Source organism: Oryctolagus cuniculus, chromosome X (assembly GCF_964237555.1).
Source record: "Oryctolagus cuniculus chromosome X, mOryCun1.1, whole genome shotgun sequence".
NCBI lineage: Eukaryota > Metazoa > Chordata > Mammalia > Lagomorpha > Leporidae > Oryctolagus > Oryctolagus cuniculus.
In genome coordinates, this window is record NC_091453.1 from 11,574,073 (window position 1) to 11,587,761 (window position 13,689).

At 39.2% G+C, this 13,689-nt stretch overlaps 1 non-coding gene across 1 annotated transcript; it reads right to left on the reverse strand.

Moving 5' to 3' along the window:
* Positions 1-11,649: 11,649 nt before the first annotated feature.
* LOC127485105 (U6 spliceosomal RNA) lies at positions 11,650-11,757 on the reverse strand. The gene has a single exon (XR_007912279.1). It is a non-coding gene; the product is annotated as a U6 spliceosomal RNA (small nuclear RNA).
* Between the last annotated feature and the right edge of the window lie 1,932 nt (positions 11,758-13,689).

Consider the following 13,689-nt stretch of genomic DNA (forward strand, 5'->3'; position numbering starts at 1 on the left):
TTAAATTGAACTCAAATTCAACAAAATTAACGTACATTGAAATAGATGTGAAGGACCTGTTAGAATATAAATCAATGTTTCTTCACCAAAAATTATTTTCTAAATTACATGATGATCCCTTTTATGTTAACACAAAAGAAAATTGAAAACTAAGCTTATGTGTATAGCTAGATAGCTATACCTTAGAGTGTGTGTGTGTGTGTGTGTGTGTGTACTTTAGTTGTAAACAGTAATAGATTCCAGAAATGGAAAATTAAGACATACCCATTTTCATTCTTCTACTTCCCCTCTTCCTCTTAATATTATTTTTGGACTGCAGAGATTTAAATTTGTTTTATTCTACTTGGTAACAGTTGCCTAGATTTGAAACATATTTAAGCAGGCCTTTTACCACCAGTTCTTTTACTATGTTTTTTCATGTCAATACATTTCTTAATTGGATAGACTGAATACTCACATCTTGTTTCCTAAGAAAAGACCAATGTGCTGGCTGGCGCCGTGGCTCACTTGCTAATCCTCCGCCTGTGGCGCTGGCACCCGGGGTGCTGGGTGCTAGTCCCACTTGCTCCTCTTCCAGTCCAGCTCTCTGCTTTGGCCCGGGAGGGCAGAGGAGGATGGCCCAAGTGCTTTGGTCCCTGTACCCTCATGGGAGACCAGGAGGAAGTACCCGGCTCCTGGCTCTGGATCAGCGCAGCACCGGCTGTAGCAGCCAATAGGGGAGTGAACCAATGGAAGGGAGCCCTTTCTCTCTGCCTCTCTCTCTGTCTCTCTCTCACTGTCTAACTCTGCCTGGTTAAAAAAAAATATAAAAAAAGACCAATGTGCATTTTATTCTTTGAGTTTTCTTTTCCCTTTTTTTAACCCATAAACCTTTTATTTAAGGTATAGAAACTTCATTCGTTTCATAAATACAAGTTTAGTAATATAGTGATTCTTCTCACCTTACCCACCCTCACAACTGCGATCCTAGTCTTCTTCCTCTTCCCTCCCCTATTCTCATTCTTATTTTTTACTCAGATTTATTTTTAATTAACTTTATATACATAAGTTCAACCCTATGCTAAGAGTTCAACAAATAGTATGGAAAAAAAAACTACCTCAACAGTAAAGACAAGGACTCTTCAAAGTCATCGCATCTCAAAGTGTCAGTTTCACTTCTATAGATTACCTTTTAGGTACTCTATTTGTTACCATGGATCAGTGAAAACATATGGTATTTATCACTTGGAACTAGCTTATTTCACTAACTGTGTGATTTTTTTTAAAAAAATTTATTTATTTTTTTGAAAGAGTTACACAGAGAAAGAAAGGCTTAGAGGGAGAGAGGTCTTCCATCTGCTGGTTCACTCCCCAGTTGGCTGCAGTGGCTGGAGCTGTGCTGATCCAAAGCCAGGAGCCAGGGGCTTCTTCTGGGTCTCCCATGCGGGTGCAGGGACCCAAGGACTTGGGCCATCTTTCACTGCTTTTCCAAGCCATAGCAGAGAGATGGATCAGAAGTGGAGTTGCTGGAACTTGAACCAGCGCCCATAAGGGATGATGGCATTGCAGGTGGCAGCTTTACCTGCTATGCCACAGTGCCAGCCCCAGTATGATGTTTTCCAGCTTCATCCATTTTGTTGCAAATGACCAGATTTCAGGTTTTTTAAAGCTGTGTAGTATTCTGTGTTGCACACATTTCATAAATTCCTTATCTAGTCTTTAGTTGATGGCATTTGAGTTGATTGCATATCTTCGCTATTGTGATTTGAGCTGCAATAAACATGAGGATACAGATAACAGTTCCATATGCTGATTTCATCTCCCTTGGATAAATTCCCAGAAGTGGGATAGCTGGATCATATGGTAGGTCTATATTTAGATTTCTGAGATGTCTATACTGTCTTCCATAGTGTCTTTATCAGTTTACATTCCCACCAGTAGTGGATTAGGATACATTTTCCTCACATCCTCGCCAGCATTTGTTGTTTGTTGATTTCTGTGTGAAAGACATTCTAGTAGGGGTGATGTTTGATTTGCATTTCCCTGATGGCTCATGATTCTCAGCATTTTTTCATGTGTCTCCTGGCCATTTGAATTTCCTCCTTCGAAAAATGCCTGTTCAAGTTCTTGGCCATTTCTTGGTTGTTTATTTTGTTTTTGTTGAGCTTCTTGAGCTCCTTATAGATTGTGGTTATTAATCCTTTATCAGTTGCATAGCTTGCAAATAAGTTCTCCCATTCTGTTGATAACCTTTTCACTTTTTCAAGTGTTTGTTTTACAGTGCAGAAGCTTTTTCAGCTTGATGTAATCCCATTTGTCAATTTTGACATTGATTGCTTGTGCTTCTGGGGTCTTTTCCCATGCTAATATTTTGCAGAGTTTCTCCCAATGTTCTCTGGTAATTTGATGTTATTGGGTTGTAGATTTAGGTCTTTGATCCATTTTGAGTGGATTTTTGTGTAAGGTGTAAGGTAAGGATCTTGCTGCATACTTTGGCCTGAAGAGATTCTGTTTTCCCAGCATCATTTGTTGAAGAAACTGTTCTTGCTCCAGGGATTGATTTTAGCTGCTTTGTCAAATATAAGTTGGTTGTATGTGCATCGGTTGATTTCTGGAGTTTCTATTCTTTTTTAAAAAGTTTTTTAAAAAGGTTTATTTATTTGAAAGGGAGAGTTGCAGAGGCAGAAAGGGCATGGGGAATCTTTGATCTACTGGTTCACTTCCCAGTGGCTACAAAAGCTGGAGCTGGCCTATTCAGAAGCCAGTAGACTGGAGCTTCTTCCTGGTCTCCCAATTGGGTGCAGGGGCCCAAGGACTTGGGCCATCTTCTGCTTTCCCAGGCCATAGCAGAGAGATGGATCAGAGAGCTGGCATTGGAACCAGCAATCATGTGGAATGCCAACACTGAAGGCAGCAGCTCTACTCCACTACCCCATAGTGCCGGACTCTTGGGTTTCTTTTCCATCTGTTTTGGTACCTGTACCAGGCTATTGTCATTATGAATGCCCTGTAGTATGTCTTGAAATTTGGTATTGTGATGCTTCTGGCTTTGTTTTTGTTGTTTTAGCTATTTGGGATCTCCTGTGTTTCCATATGAATTTCAGCATAATCTTTACTCTGAGAAGAATGTCCTTGGTATCACACTAAATCTGTAAAGTGCTTTTATTTAATTTTTATTTAATGAATATAAATTTCCAAAGTACGGCTTATGGATTACAATGGCTTCCCCCCCATATCATCTCTCCCACCCGCATCCCTCCCCTTTCCCACTCCCTCTCCCCTTCCATTCACATGAGGATTCATTTTCGATTCTCTTTATATACAGAAGATATACATTAAGTAAAGATTTCAACAGTTTGCTCCCACACAAACAGAAAGTGAAAAATAATAGATGATTTTTTAAATGATGATGAAATCAGATCAGACCTAATGTCATGTTTAATCCCAGTGAGAGTCAAGTTGGGAATTGATAATTTCTTCTTTTTTTTTTTTACAGAAGATCAGTTTAGTATACATTAAGTAAAGATTTCAACAGTTTGCACCCCCATAGAAACACAAAGCGAAATATACTGTTTGAGTACTCATTATAGCATTAAGTCTCAATGTACAGCACATTAAGGACAGAGATCCTACATGAGGAGTAAGTGCACAGTGACTCCTGTTGTTGACTTTATAAATTGACACTCCTGTTTATGGCATCAGTAATCTCCCTATGCACCAGTCATGAGTTTCCAAGGCTATGGAAGCCCCTTGAGTTCTCTGACTCTTATCTTGTTTAGACAAGGTCATAGTCAAAGTGGAGGTTCTCTCCTCCCTTCAGAGAAAGGTACCTCCTTCTTTGAAGACCTGTTCTTTCCACTGGAATCTCACTCACAGAGATCTTTCATTTAGGGTTGTTGGTTTTTTTTTTTTTTTTTTTTTTTTTTTGCCAGAGTGTCTTGGCTTTCCATGCCTGAAATACTCTCATGGGCTTTTCAGCCAGATCGGAATGCCTTTAGGGCTGATTCTGAGGCCAGAGTGCTGTTTAGGACATCTGCCATTCTATGTGTCTGCTGAGTATCTCGCTTCCCATGTTGGATCACTCTCCCCTTTATTTATTCTATCGGTTAGTATTAGCAGGTACTAGACTTGTTTATGTGCTCCCTTTGACTCTTAGCCCTTTCATTATGATCAATTGTGAACTGAAATTGATCACTTGGACTAGTGAGATGGCATTGGTACATTCCACCTTGATGGGATTAAATTGGAGTCCCCTGGCATGTTTCTAACTCTACCATTTGGGACAAGTCAGCTTGAGCATGTCCCAAATTGTACATCTCTTCCCTCTCTTATTCCTACTCTTATGTTTAACAGGGATCACATTTCAGTTAAATTTCAACACTTAAGAATAACTGTGTATTAATTACAGAATTAAACCAGTCATATTAAGTAGAACAGACAGAAAAACTACTAAGAGGGATAATGTATTAAGTTGTTCATTAACCGTCAGGGCTATGCTGATCAAGTCACCGTTTCCCATAGTGTCCATTTCACTTCAACAGGTTTCCTTTTTGGTGTTCAGTCAGTTGTCACCAATCAGGGAGAACATATGGTATTTGTCCCTTTGGGACTGGCTTATTTCACTCAGCATGATGTGTTCCAGATTCCTCCATTATGTTGCAAATGACTGGATTTCATTGTTTCTTACTGCGGTATAGTATTCTAAAGAGTACATATCCCATAATTTCTTTATCCAGTCTACCGTTGATGGGCATTTAGGTTGGTTCCAGGTCTTAGCTATTGTGGATTGTGCTGCAATAAACATTAGGGTGCAGACCGCTTTTTTGTTTGTCAATTTAAACTCCTTTGGGTAAATCCCAAGGAGTGGGATGGCTGGGTCAAACGGTAGGGTTATCTTTAGGTTTCTGAGGAATCTCCAGACTGACTTCCATAGTGGCTTGACCAGTTTGCATTCCCACCAACAGTGGGTTAGTGTCCCTTTTTCCCCACATCCTCGCCAGCATCTGTTGTTGGTAGATTTCTTTTTTTTTTTTTTTTTTGGTCTATTTCATGAAGAGTAGTCTCTACATCAAATGGTTTATTATTATTTTTTTTATTTATTTTATTTATTTAATGAATATAAGTTTCCAAAGTACGAATAATGGATTACAATGGCTTCCCCCCCATAGCTTCCCTCCCACCCACAACCCTCCCCTTTCCCGCTCCCTCTCCCCTTCCATTCACATCAAGATTCATTTTCGATTATCTTAATATACAGAAGATCAGCTTAGTATACATTAAGTAAGGATTTCAACAGTTTGCTCCCACACAGAAACATAAAGTGAAAAATAATAAATGATTTTTTTTAATGATGATGAAATCAGATCAGACCTATTGTCATGTTTAATCCCAGTGAGAGTCAAGTTGGGAGTTGATAGTTTCTTTCTTTCTTTTTTTTTTTTTTTACAGAAGATCAGTTTAGTATGCATTAAGTAAAGATTTCAACAGTTTGCACCCCCATAGAAACACAAAGTGAAATATATTGTTTGAGTACTCGTTATAGCATTAAATCTCAATGCACAGCACATTAAGGACAGAGATCCTACATGAGGAGTAAGTGCACAGTGACTCCTGTTGTTGACTTTACCAATTGACACTCCTGTCTATGGCATCAGTAATCTCCCTATGCTCCAGTCATGAGTTTCCAAGGCTATGGAAGCCCTCTGAGTTCTCCGATTCTTATCTTGTTTAGACAAGGTCATAGTCAAAGTGGAGGTTCTCTCCTCCCTTCAGAGAAAGGTATCTCCTTCTTTGAAGACCTGTTCTTTCCCCTGAGATCTCACTCACAGAGATCTTTTGCCAGGGTGTCTTGGCTTTCCATGCCTGAAATACTCTCATGGGCTTTTCAGCCAGATCCCAATGCCTTTAGGGCTTATTCTGAGGCCAGAGTGCTATTTAGGACATCCACCATTCTATGAGTCTGCTGAGTATCTCACTTCCCATGTTGGATCACTCTCCCCTTTATTTATTCTATCGGTTAGTGTTAGCAGGTACTAGACTTGCTTATGTGCTCCCTTTGACTCTTAGTCCTTTCATTATGATCAATTGTGAACTGAAATTGATCACTTGGACTAGTGAGATGGCATTGGTACATGCCACCTTGATGGGATTAAATTGGAGTACCCTGGTATGTTTCTAACTCTACCATTTGGGGCAAGTCAGTTTGAGCATGTCCCAAATTATACATCTCTTCCCTCTCTTATTCCTACTCTTATGTTTAACAGGGATCACATTTCAGTTAATTTTCAACACTTAAGAATAACTGTGTATTAATTACAGAATTAAACCAGTCATATTAAGTAGAACAGACAGAAAAACTACTAAGAGGGATAATGTATTAAGTTGTTCATTAACCGTCAGGGCTATGCTGATCAAGTCACCGTTTCCCATAGTGTCCATTCCACTTCAACAGGTTTCCTTTTTGGTGTTCAGTCAGTTGTCACCAATCAGGGAGAACATATGGTATTTGTCCCTTTGGGACTGGCTTATTTCACTCAGCATGATGTGTTCCAGATTCCTCCATTTTGTTGCAAATGATTGGATTTCGTTGTTTTTGACTGCCGTATAGTATTCTAAAGAGTACATGTCCCATAATTTCTTTATCCAGTCTACCGTTGATGGGCATTTAGGTTGGTTCCAGGTCTTAGCTATTGTGAATTGAGCTGCAATAAACATTAGGCTGCAGACCGCTTTTTTGTTTGCCAATTTAAATTCCCTTGGGTAAATTCCAAGGAGTGGGATGGCTGGGTCGAACGGTAGGGTTATCTTCAGGTTTCTGAGGAATCTCCAGACTGACTTCCATAGTGGCTTGACCAGTTTGCATTCCCACCAACAGTGGGTTAGTGTCCCTTTTTCCCCACATCCTCGCCAGCATCTGTTGTTGGTAGATTTCTGAATGTGAGCCATTCTGACCGGGGTGAGGTGGAACCTCAATGTGGTTTTGATTTGCATTTCCCTGATTGCTAATGACCTTGAACATTTTTTCATGTGTCTGTTGGCCATTTGGATTTCCTCTTTTGAAAAATGTCTATTGAGGTCCTTGGCCCATCTCTTAAGTGAGTTGTTGGTTTTGTTTTTGTGGAGTTTCTTGATCTCTTTGTAGATTCTGGTTATTAACCCTTTATCTGTTGCATAGTTTGCAAATATTTTTTCCCATTCTGTCGGTTGTCTCTTCACTCTCCTGACTGTTTCTTTTGCAGTACAGAAACTTCTCAATTTGATGCAATCCCAATAGTTAATTTTGGCTTTGACTGCCTGTGCCTCCCGGGTCTTTTCCAGAAACTCTTTGCCTGTGCCAATATCTTGAAGGGTTTCTCCAATGTTCTCTAGTAACTTGATGGTGTCAGGTCGTAGATTTAGGTCTTTAATCCATGTTGAGTGGATTTTTGTGTAAGGTGTAAGGTAGGGGTCTTGCTTCATGCTTCTGCACGTGGAAATCCAGTTTTCCCAGCACCATTTATTGAATAGACTGTCCTTGCTCCAGGAATTAGTTTTAGATCCTTGATCGAATATAAGTTGGCTGTAGACGTTTGGGTTGATTTCTGGTATTTCAATTCTGTTCCATTGGTCTATCCATCTGTTTCTGTACCAGTACCATGCTGTTTTGATTACAACTGCCCTGTAGTATGTCCTGAAATCTGGTATTGTGATGCCTCCAGCTTTGTTTTTGTTGTACAAGATTGCTTTAGCTATTCGAGGTCTCTTGTGCCTCCATATAAATTTCAGCACATTTTTTTCCAGATCTGAGAAGAAGGTCTTCGGTATCTTGATTGGTATTGCATTGAATGTATAAATTGCTTTTGGGAGAATGGACATTTTGATGATATTGATTCTTCCAATCCATGAGCATGGAAGATTTTTCCATTTCTTGGTATCCTCTTCTGTTTCTTTCTTTAAGGTTTTGTAATTTTCATCGTAGAGATCTTGAACGTCCTTGGTTAAGTTTATTCCAAGGTATTTGATTGTTTTTGTAGCTATTGTGAATGGGATTGATCTTAGAAGTTCTTCCTCAGCCATGGCATTGTCTGTGTATACAAAGGCTGTTGATTTTTGTGCATTGATTTTATACCCTGCTACTTTGCCAAACTCTTCTATGAGTTCCAATAGTCTCTTAGTAGAGTTCTTTGGGTCCCCTAAATACAGAATCATGTCATCTGCAAAGAGGGATAGTTTGAGTTCTTCCTTCCCAATTTGTATCCCTTTAATTTCTTTTTCTTGCCTAATAGCTCTGGCTAGAACCTCCAGAACTATATTGAATAGCAGTGGTGAGAGTGGACATCCCTGTCTGGTACCAGATCTCAGTGGAAATGCTTCCAACTTTTCCCCATTCAATAGGATGTTGGCTGTGGGTTTTTCATAGATTGCTTTGATTGTGTTGAGGAATGTTCCTTCCAAACCCAGTTTGCTTAGAGTTTTCATCATGAACGGGTGTTGTATTTTTTCAAATGCTTTCTCGGCATCTATTGAGATAATCATATGGTTTTTCTTCTGCAGTCTGTTACTGTGGTGTATCACATTGATTGTCTTGCACACATTAAACCATCCCTGCATACCAGGGATAAATCCCACTTGGTCTGGGTGGATGATCTTTCTGATGTGTTGTTGCATTCTGTTGGTGAGAATTTTATTGAGGATTTTTGCATCTATGTTCATCAGGGATATTGGTCTGTAATTCTCTTTCAGTGCTGCATCTTTCTCTGGCTTAGGGATTAAGGTGATGCTGGCTTCATAGAAAGAATTTGGGAGGATTCCCTCTTCTTCGATTGTTCTGAATAGTTTGAGAAGAATTGGAGTCAGTTCTTCTTTAAATGTCTGGTAGAATTCAGCAGTGAATCCATCTGGTCCTGGGCTTTTCTTTGTTGGGAGGGCCTTTATTACTGTTTCAATTTCTGTCTCAGTTATGGGTCTGTTTAGGTTTTCTATGTCTTCCTGGTTCAATTTAGGTAGGTTGCATGTGTCCAGGAATCTATCCATTTCTGATAGGTTTCCTTGTTTGCTGGCATACAAGTCCTTGTAGTAATTTCTGATGATTCTTTTTATTTCTGTGGTGTCTGTTGTTACGTTTCCTTTTTCATCTCTGATTTTATTGATTTGGGTCTTTTCTCTTCTTTTTTTTAGTTAGTTGGGCTAATGGGGTGTCAATTTTGTTTATTTTTTCAAAAAACCAGCTCCTCGTTTGGCTGATTTTTTGGAATGTTTTTCTTGATTCAATCCTGTTGATTTCTTCTCTGATTCTAATTTTTTCTCTTCTCCTACTAGATTTGGGTCTGGTTTGCTGTAGGTTTTCTAGATCCTTGAGGTGAATTGAAAGCTCATCTATTTGGTGCCTTTCCAATTTCTTGATGTAGGCACCTATTGATATAAACTTTCCTCTTAACACTGCTTTTGCTGCGTCCCATAAGTTTTGGTATGTTGTGCTGTTATCCTCATTTACTTCCAGAAAGTTTTTGATTTCTCTTTTGATTTCTTCTATGACCCATTGTTCATTCAGGAGCATGTTGTTCAATCTCCATGTGTTTGCGTATGCTCTAGGGATTCCTGAGTTGCTAATTTCCAACTTCATTCCTTTATGGTCTGAGAAGCTGCATGGTATGATTCTAATTCTTTTGAATTTGCTGAGACTTGCTTTATGGGCTAGTATGTGGTCAATCCTAGAGAAGGCTCCATGTACTGCTGAGAAGAATGTAAACTCTTTAGCTGTAGGATTGAAAGTTCTGTATATATCTGTTAGATCCATTTGGGCTATAGTGTCGTTTAAATCTACTGTATCCTTGTTGATCTTCTGTCCTATTGATCTGTCTATTTCTGAGAGTGGAGTATTGAAGTCCCCCAGTACTATTGTATTGGGGTCTAAGTCTCTCTTTAAGTCCGTTAACAAATCTTTTAGATAAACCGGTGCCCTGTAGTTAGGTGCATATACATTGATAATTGTTATATCTTCCTGTTGAATTGATCCCTTAATCATTATGTAGTATCCCTGTTTGTCTCTCTTAACGGTTTTTGTGGTAAAGTTTATGGTGTCTGATATTAAGATGGCTACGCCCGCTCTTTTTTCATTTCTGTTGGCATGGTATATCTTTTTCCAGCCTTTCACTTTCAGTCTGTATGGATCTTTGTTGGAAAGATGTGTTTCTTGTAAGCAGCAAATAGATGGGTTTTGTTCCTTAACCCAATCAGCCAATCGGTGTCTTTTAACTGGACAGTTCAGGCCATTCACGTTCAATGTGACTAATGATAAGTGGTAACTTTGCCCTGCCATTTGCCAAAGATAAGTTCTAATATATGCTTTGAATTCCCTGTGATCTTTTGCTGTGAGCTTTCCTTCCTTGGTTTCCTTCCTTTACCTTCTTTCATATTGATGACCGTGTTTCTGTGTTTCTGTGTGTAACACATCTTTAAGCATCTTTTGCAGGGCTGGACGCGTGGCAACAAATTCTTTCAATTTCTGTTTGCTATGAAAAGTCTTTATTTCACCTTCATTCACAAATGATAGCTTTGCAGGATATAATATTCTGGGCTGGCAGTTTTTCTCTCTTAGCACCTGGGCTATATCTCGCCATTCCCTCCTAGCTTGTAGAGTTTCTGATGAGAAGTCAGCTGTGAGTCTGATTGGAGATCCTCTGAGAGTAATCTGACGTTTCTCTCTTGCACATTTTAGGATCTTTTCTTTATGTTTCACTGTGGAGAGTTTAATTACAACGTGTCGTGGTGAGGATCTCTTTTGGTCGTGTTTATTAGGGGTTCTGTGAACTTCCTGTACTAGGATTTCTCTGTCCTTCTCCAAACCTGGGAAATTTTCTGCTAATATCTCACTAAAAAGGCCTTCTAATCCTTTCTCCCTCTCCATGCCTTCAGGAACTCCTAGAACCCGAATGTTGGGTTTTTTAATAGTATCCTGAAGATTCCCGACAATATGTTTTAGATTCCTAATTTCCTCTTCTTTTCTTTGGTCTGACTGTATCCTTTCGTGTTCTCTGTCTTCTAAGTCCGATATTCTCTCTTCTGCTTCACCCATTCTGTTTGTAAGGCTCTCTATTGTGTTTTTCATTTGATCTATTGAATTCTTCACTTCAGTCACTATCCCAGTTTCCTGTTGTACTAGTTGTTTCGTTTCATTTTGATTCCTCCTTAATATTTCATTTTCATGAGAGAGATTTTCTATCTTGTCCATTAAGGATTTCTGTAGTTCAAGAATTTGTTTTTGAGAACTTCTTAATGTTCTTATCAATTTTTTGAGATCTGCTTCTTGCATTTCTTCTATGTCATCATCCTCATAATCTTGAATTGGGGTGTCTTTTTCATTTGAGGGCTTCATGGTGACTTCCTTGTTTTTATTACCTTGGTTTTTGCGTTTGTTATTTGGCATATTGGAGATATTTGGTTTCTTCACTGTGGTGCTTTTTCTTGTTATACTATGACTCTAGATTAAGTGGACTATCTGTTTTTGATGGAGCCTTAGGGCTTGAGATGGGTGTGGCCTGAGAGCTCTGTTTGGTGTGCCAAAGGTGACACTCCCAGGTTAGGCGTGGTAAACCTCTCTCTCTCTCTCTCTTTCTTTTTTTTTTTGATTCAAAAGGGAAGTTATTCTGCACAGCTGAACGAAGTTGGAGGTAGTTATCAGGCAAATGATATAAAAATATGGAACGCTTCACGAATTTGCGTGTCATCCTTGCGCAGGGGCCATGCTAATCTTCTCTGTATCGTTCCAATTTTTAGTATATGTGCTGCCGAAGCGAGCACCAGACTTTTTTTTCTTAGGATTGGTTGTGAGTTTCTTTCTGTTCCTTAAATAACACATTTGCTTGGACTAATTTTTTGTCTTTTCCTTTATTTCTCTTTGCCTTTTTTTGTTGTGATACACTTGGATGTTTCCCTTTCTCTTTTTATTTTTCTCTCATAGATTTCTTGGAAAGCTCTATCTATCTGTAACTTTCGATTTCCTCACATATTATACATAACCTCCTTACCAGTTCCAAGTTCATCTGAGATCATCAGTGTTATCTGTACTATAAGCCGCAGTTCAAACTTCAAATTTTCATGCTTAACCTCTTTTTATAACCTGAGGACAGGCTGAGAATGGGGAGCTTAGTTAAGGGAGTGTGCATTTTCGTTTTAAATCTCTGGTCTTCCAATACCATGTTAAATGCCCTGAACTAGGTTTCCTCCACCTAGATATGATGTACATCCCATTCACAAGATGTGGGGTAAGAAAGAGACTATAGGCTTTAAGGTCTATTCTCCAATTTCAGTTTGTATCTCTGGAGCCGTCTGACTCCATCCAGAGGTTAACCTTTTCCCCCTGCTTCTTTTATTTCACCTACTTTTCTGCAGCATGTATTTTCATTATTCCCCTGTTAAAAGCATAAGAAGATTCTAGCACATTAGTTACTCTACAGTTTGTGGAGATGAATGCAAATTCCCCTGATTTTTATGACTCACAATTGAGCTCTCAAGTGAAGAGGAAAACTTCACTGGACAACCATGCATCACCAAGTTTTTTATATAGGAATTCTGCTTCTTTCTTGTGCTATCAATTTATGAAGTTTATGGCATTGGGATGTAATATTTTCCTTGTTTGATTTTTGACTCAGCATTTTATTTTTTTACCACTTTTTTTCTTCTTTTTGTTGAGTATTAGAGAAATTATTTCCTAGAAATCATCCTTTGCAAAAAGGTATTTGGCTTATATGGTTCCTTCTATTCTCTACCTATAAATGAATTTCAATTTTATATGAGAATAGTTAGTATAATGTAGTTAAACAGTTAATTCCCTTGTGAGAGTATGAAATATGGGAGGGAAGTATTTTTTTTAAAGTTGACTACGAGAGTTCTTTTTCCCTTCCCAGCTAGCAGGTGTTTCTGGCTCTTAATTATTTAAATAAAAGTTGGCATTGTTCAACTGTCCTCAGACTTGGTCAAAAGAACCAGTTGCCTGGAATCACATCTGAAGCCATATCTTGTTGTATTACCAGGAGCTCCCCTTGACTGTGGCAACAGACCAAGCTGTGGCAATGTGTGGCTGGAGGAAATCTGTGGATGACATGAGGTGCACATGCTGAGGCAACTCTTTGGTGAGCACCTGAAAATCTCCAAATGGAGCTTAGCCACTGACCACCCCTTAGAGTATCCAAGAGCGGGGTCCCTTTCTTGTCACTCTGAGCATTACTACTTGGCAGGGGTGGGTGAGACTTCCGCATTCCTCCTGAGACCCTCCAGACTCCCTGAGTTGAGAACAACCCTGGTGTCTCTGTGCGTCATCTCTACCACCAGCTCTTGCTTTAAAAGGTGATGGAAAGCAGAGCATTAAAATGGGATCCCTCAGTATCTGGGCCTGGCACCTGCTCAAGGTCTGCTGTTTAGGACATATGCCATTCTATGAGTCTGCTGTGTATCCTGCTTCCCATGTTGGATCATTCTCTCCCCCCCTTTTTTTTTATTCTATCGGTTAGTATTTTCAGACACTAGTCTTGTTTATGTGATCCCTTTGTTAATGTCATAATTTTTAAGATGTCATTTACAGATTTTTTAAAAAGAGCGGAGTCTGGGCCTCATATACCTGGCCACGTCTTAACACCAACCTGATTATTTTCAAGCTCCTCCTGTCAGCTTCTGTTTTCCTGGAAATGGAAAAACTCCCTCTTTGTTTGGACAGTATGTTTGACAGGTCCTCTA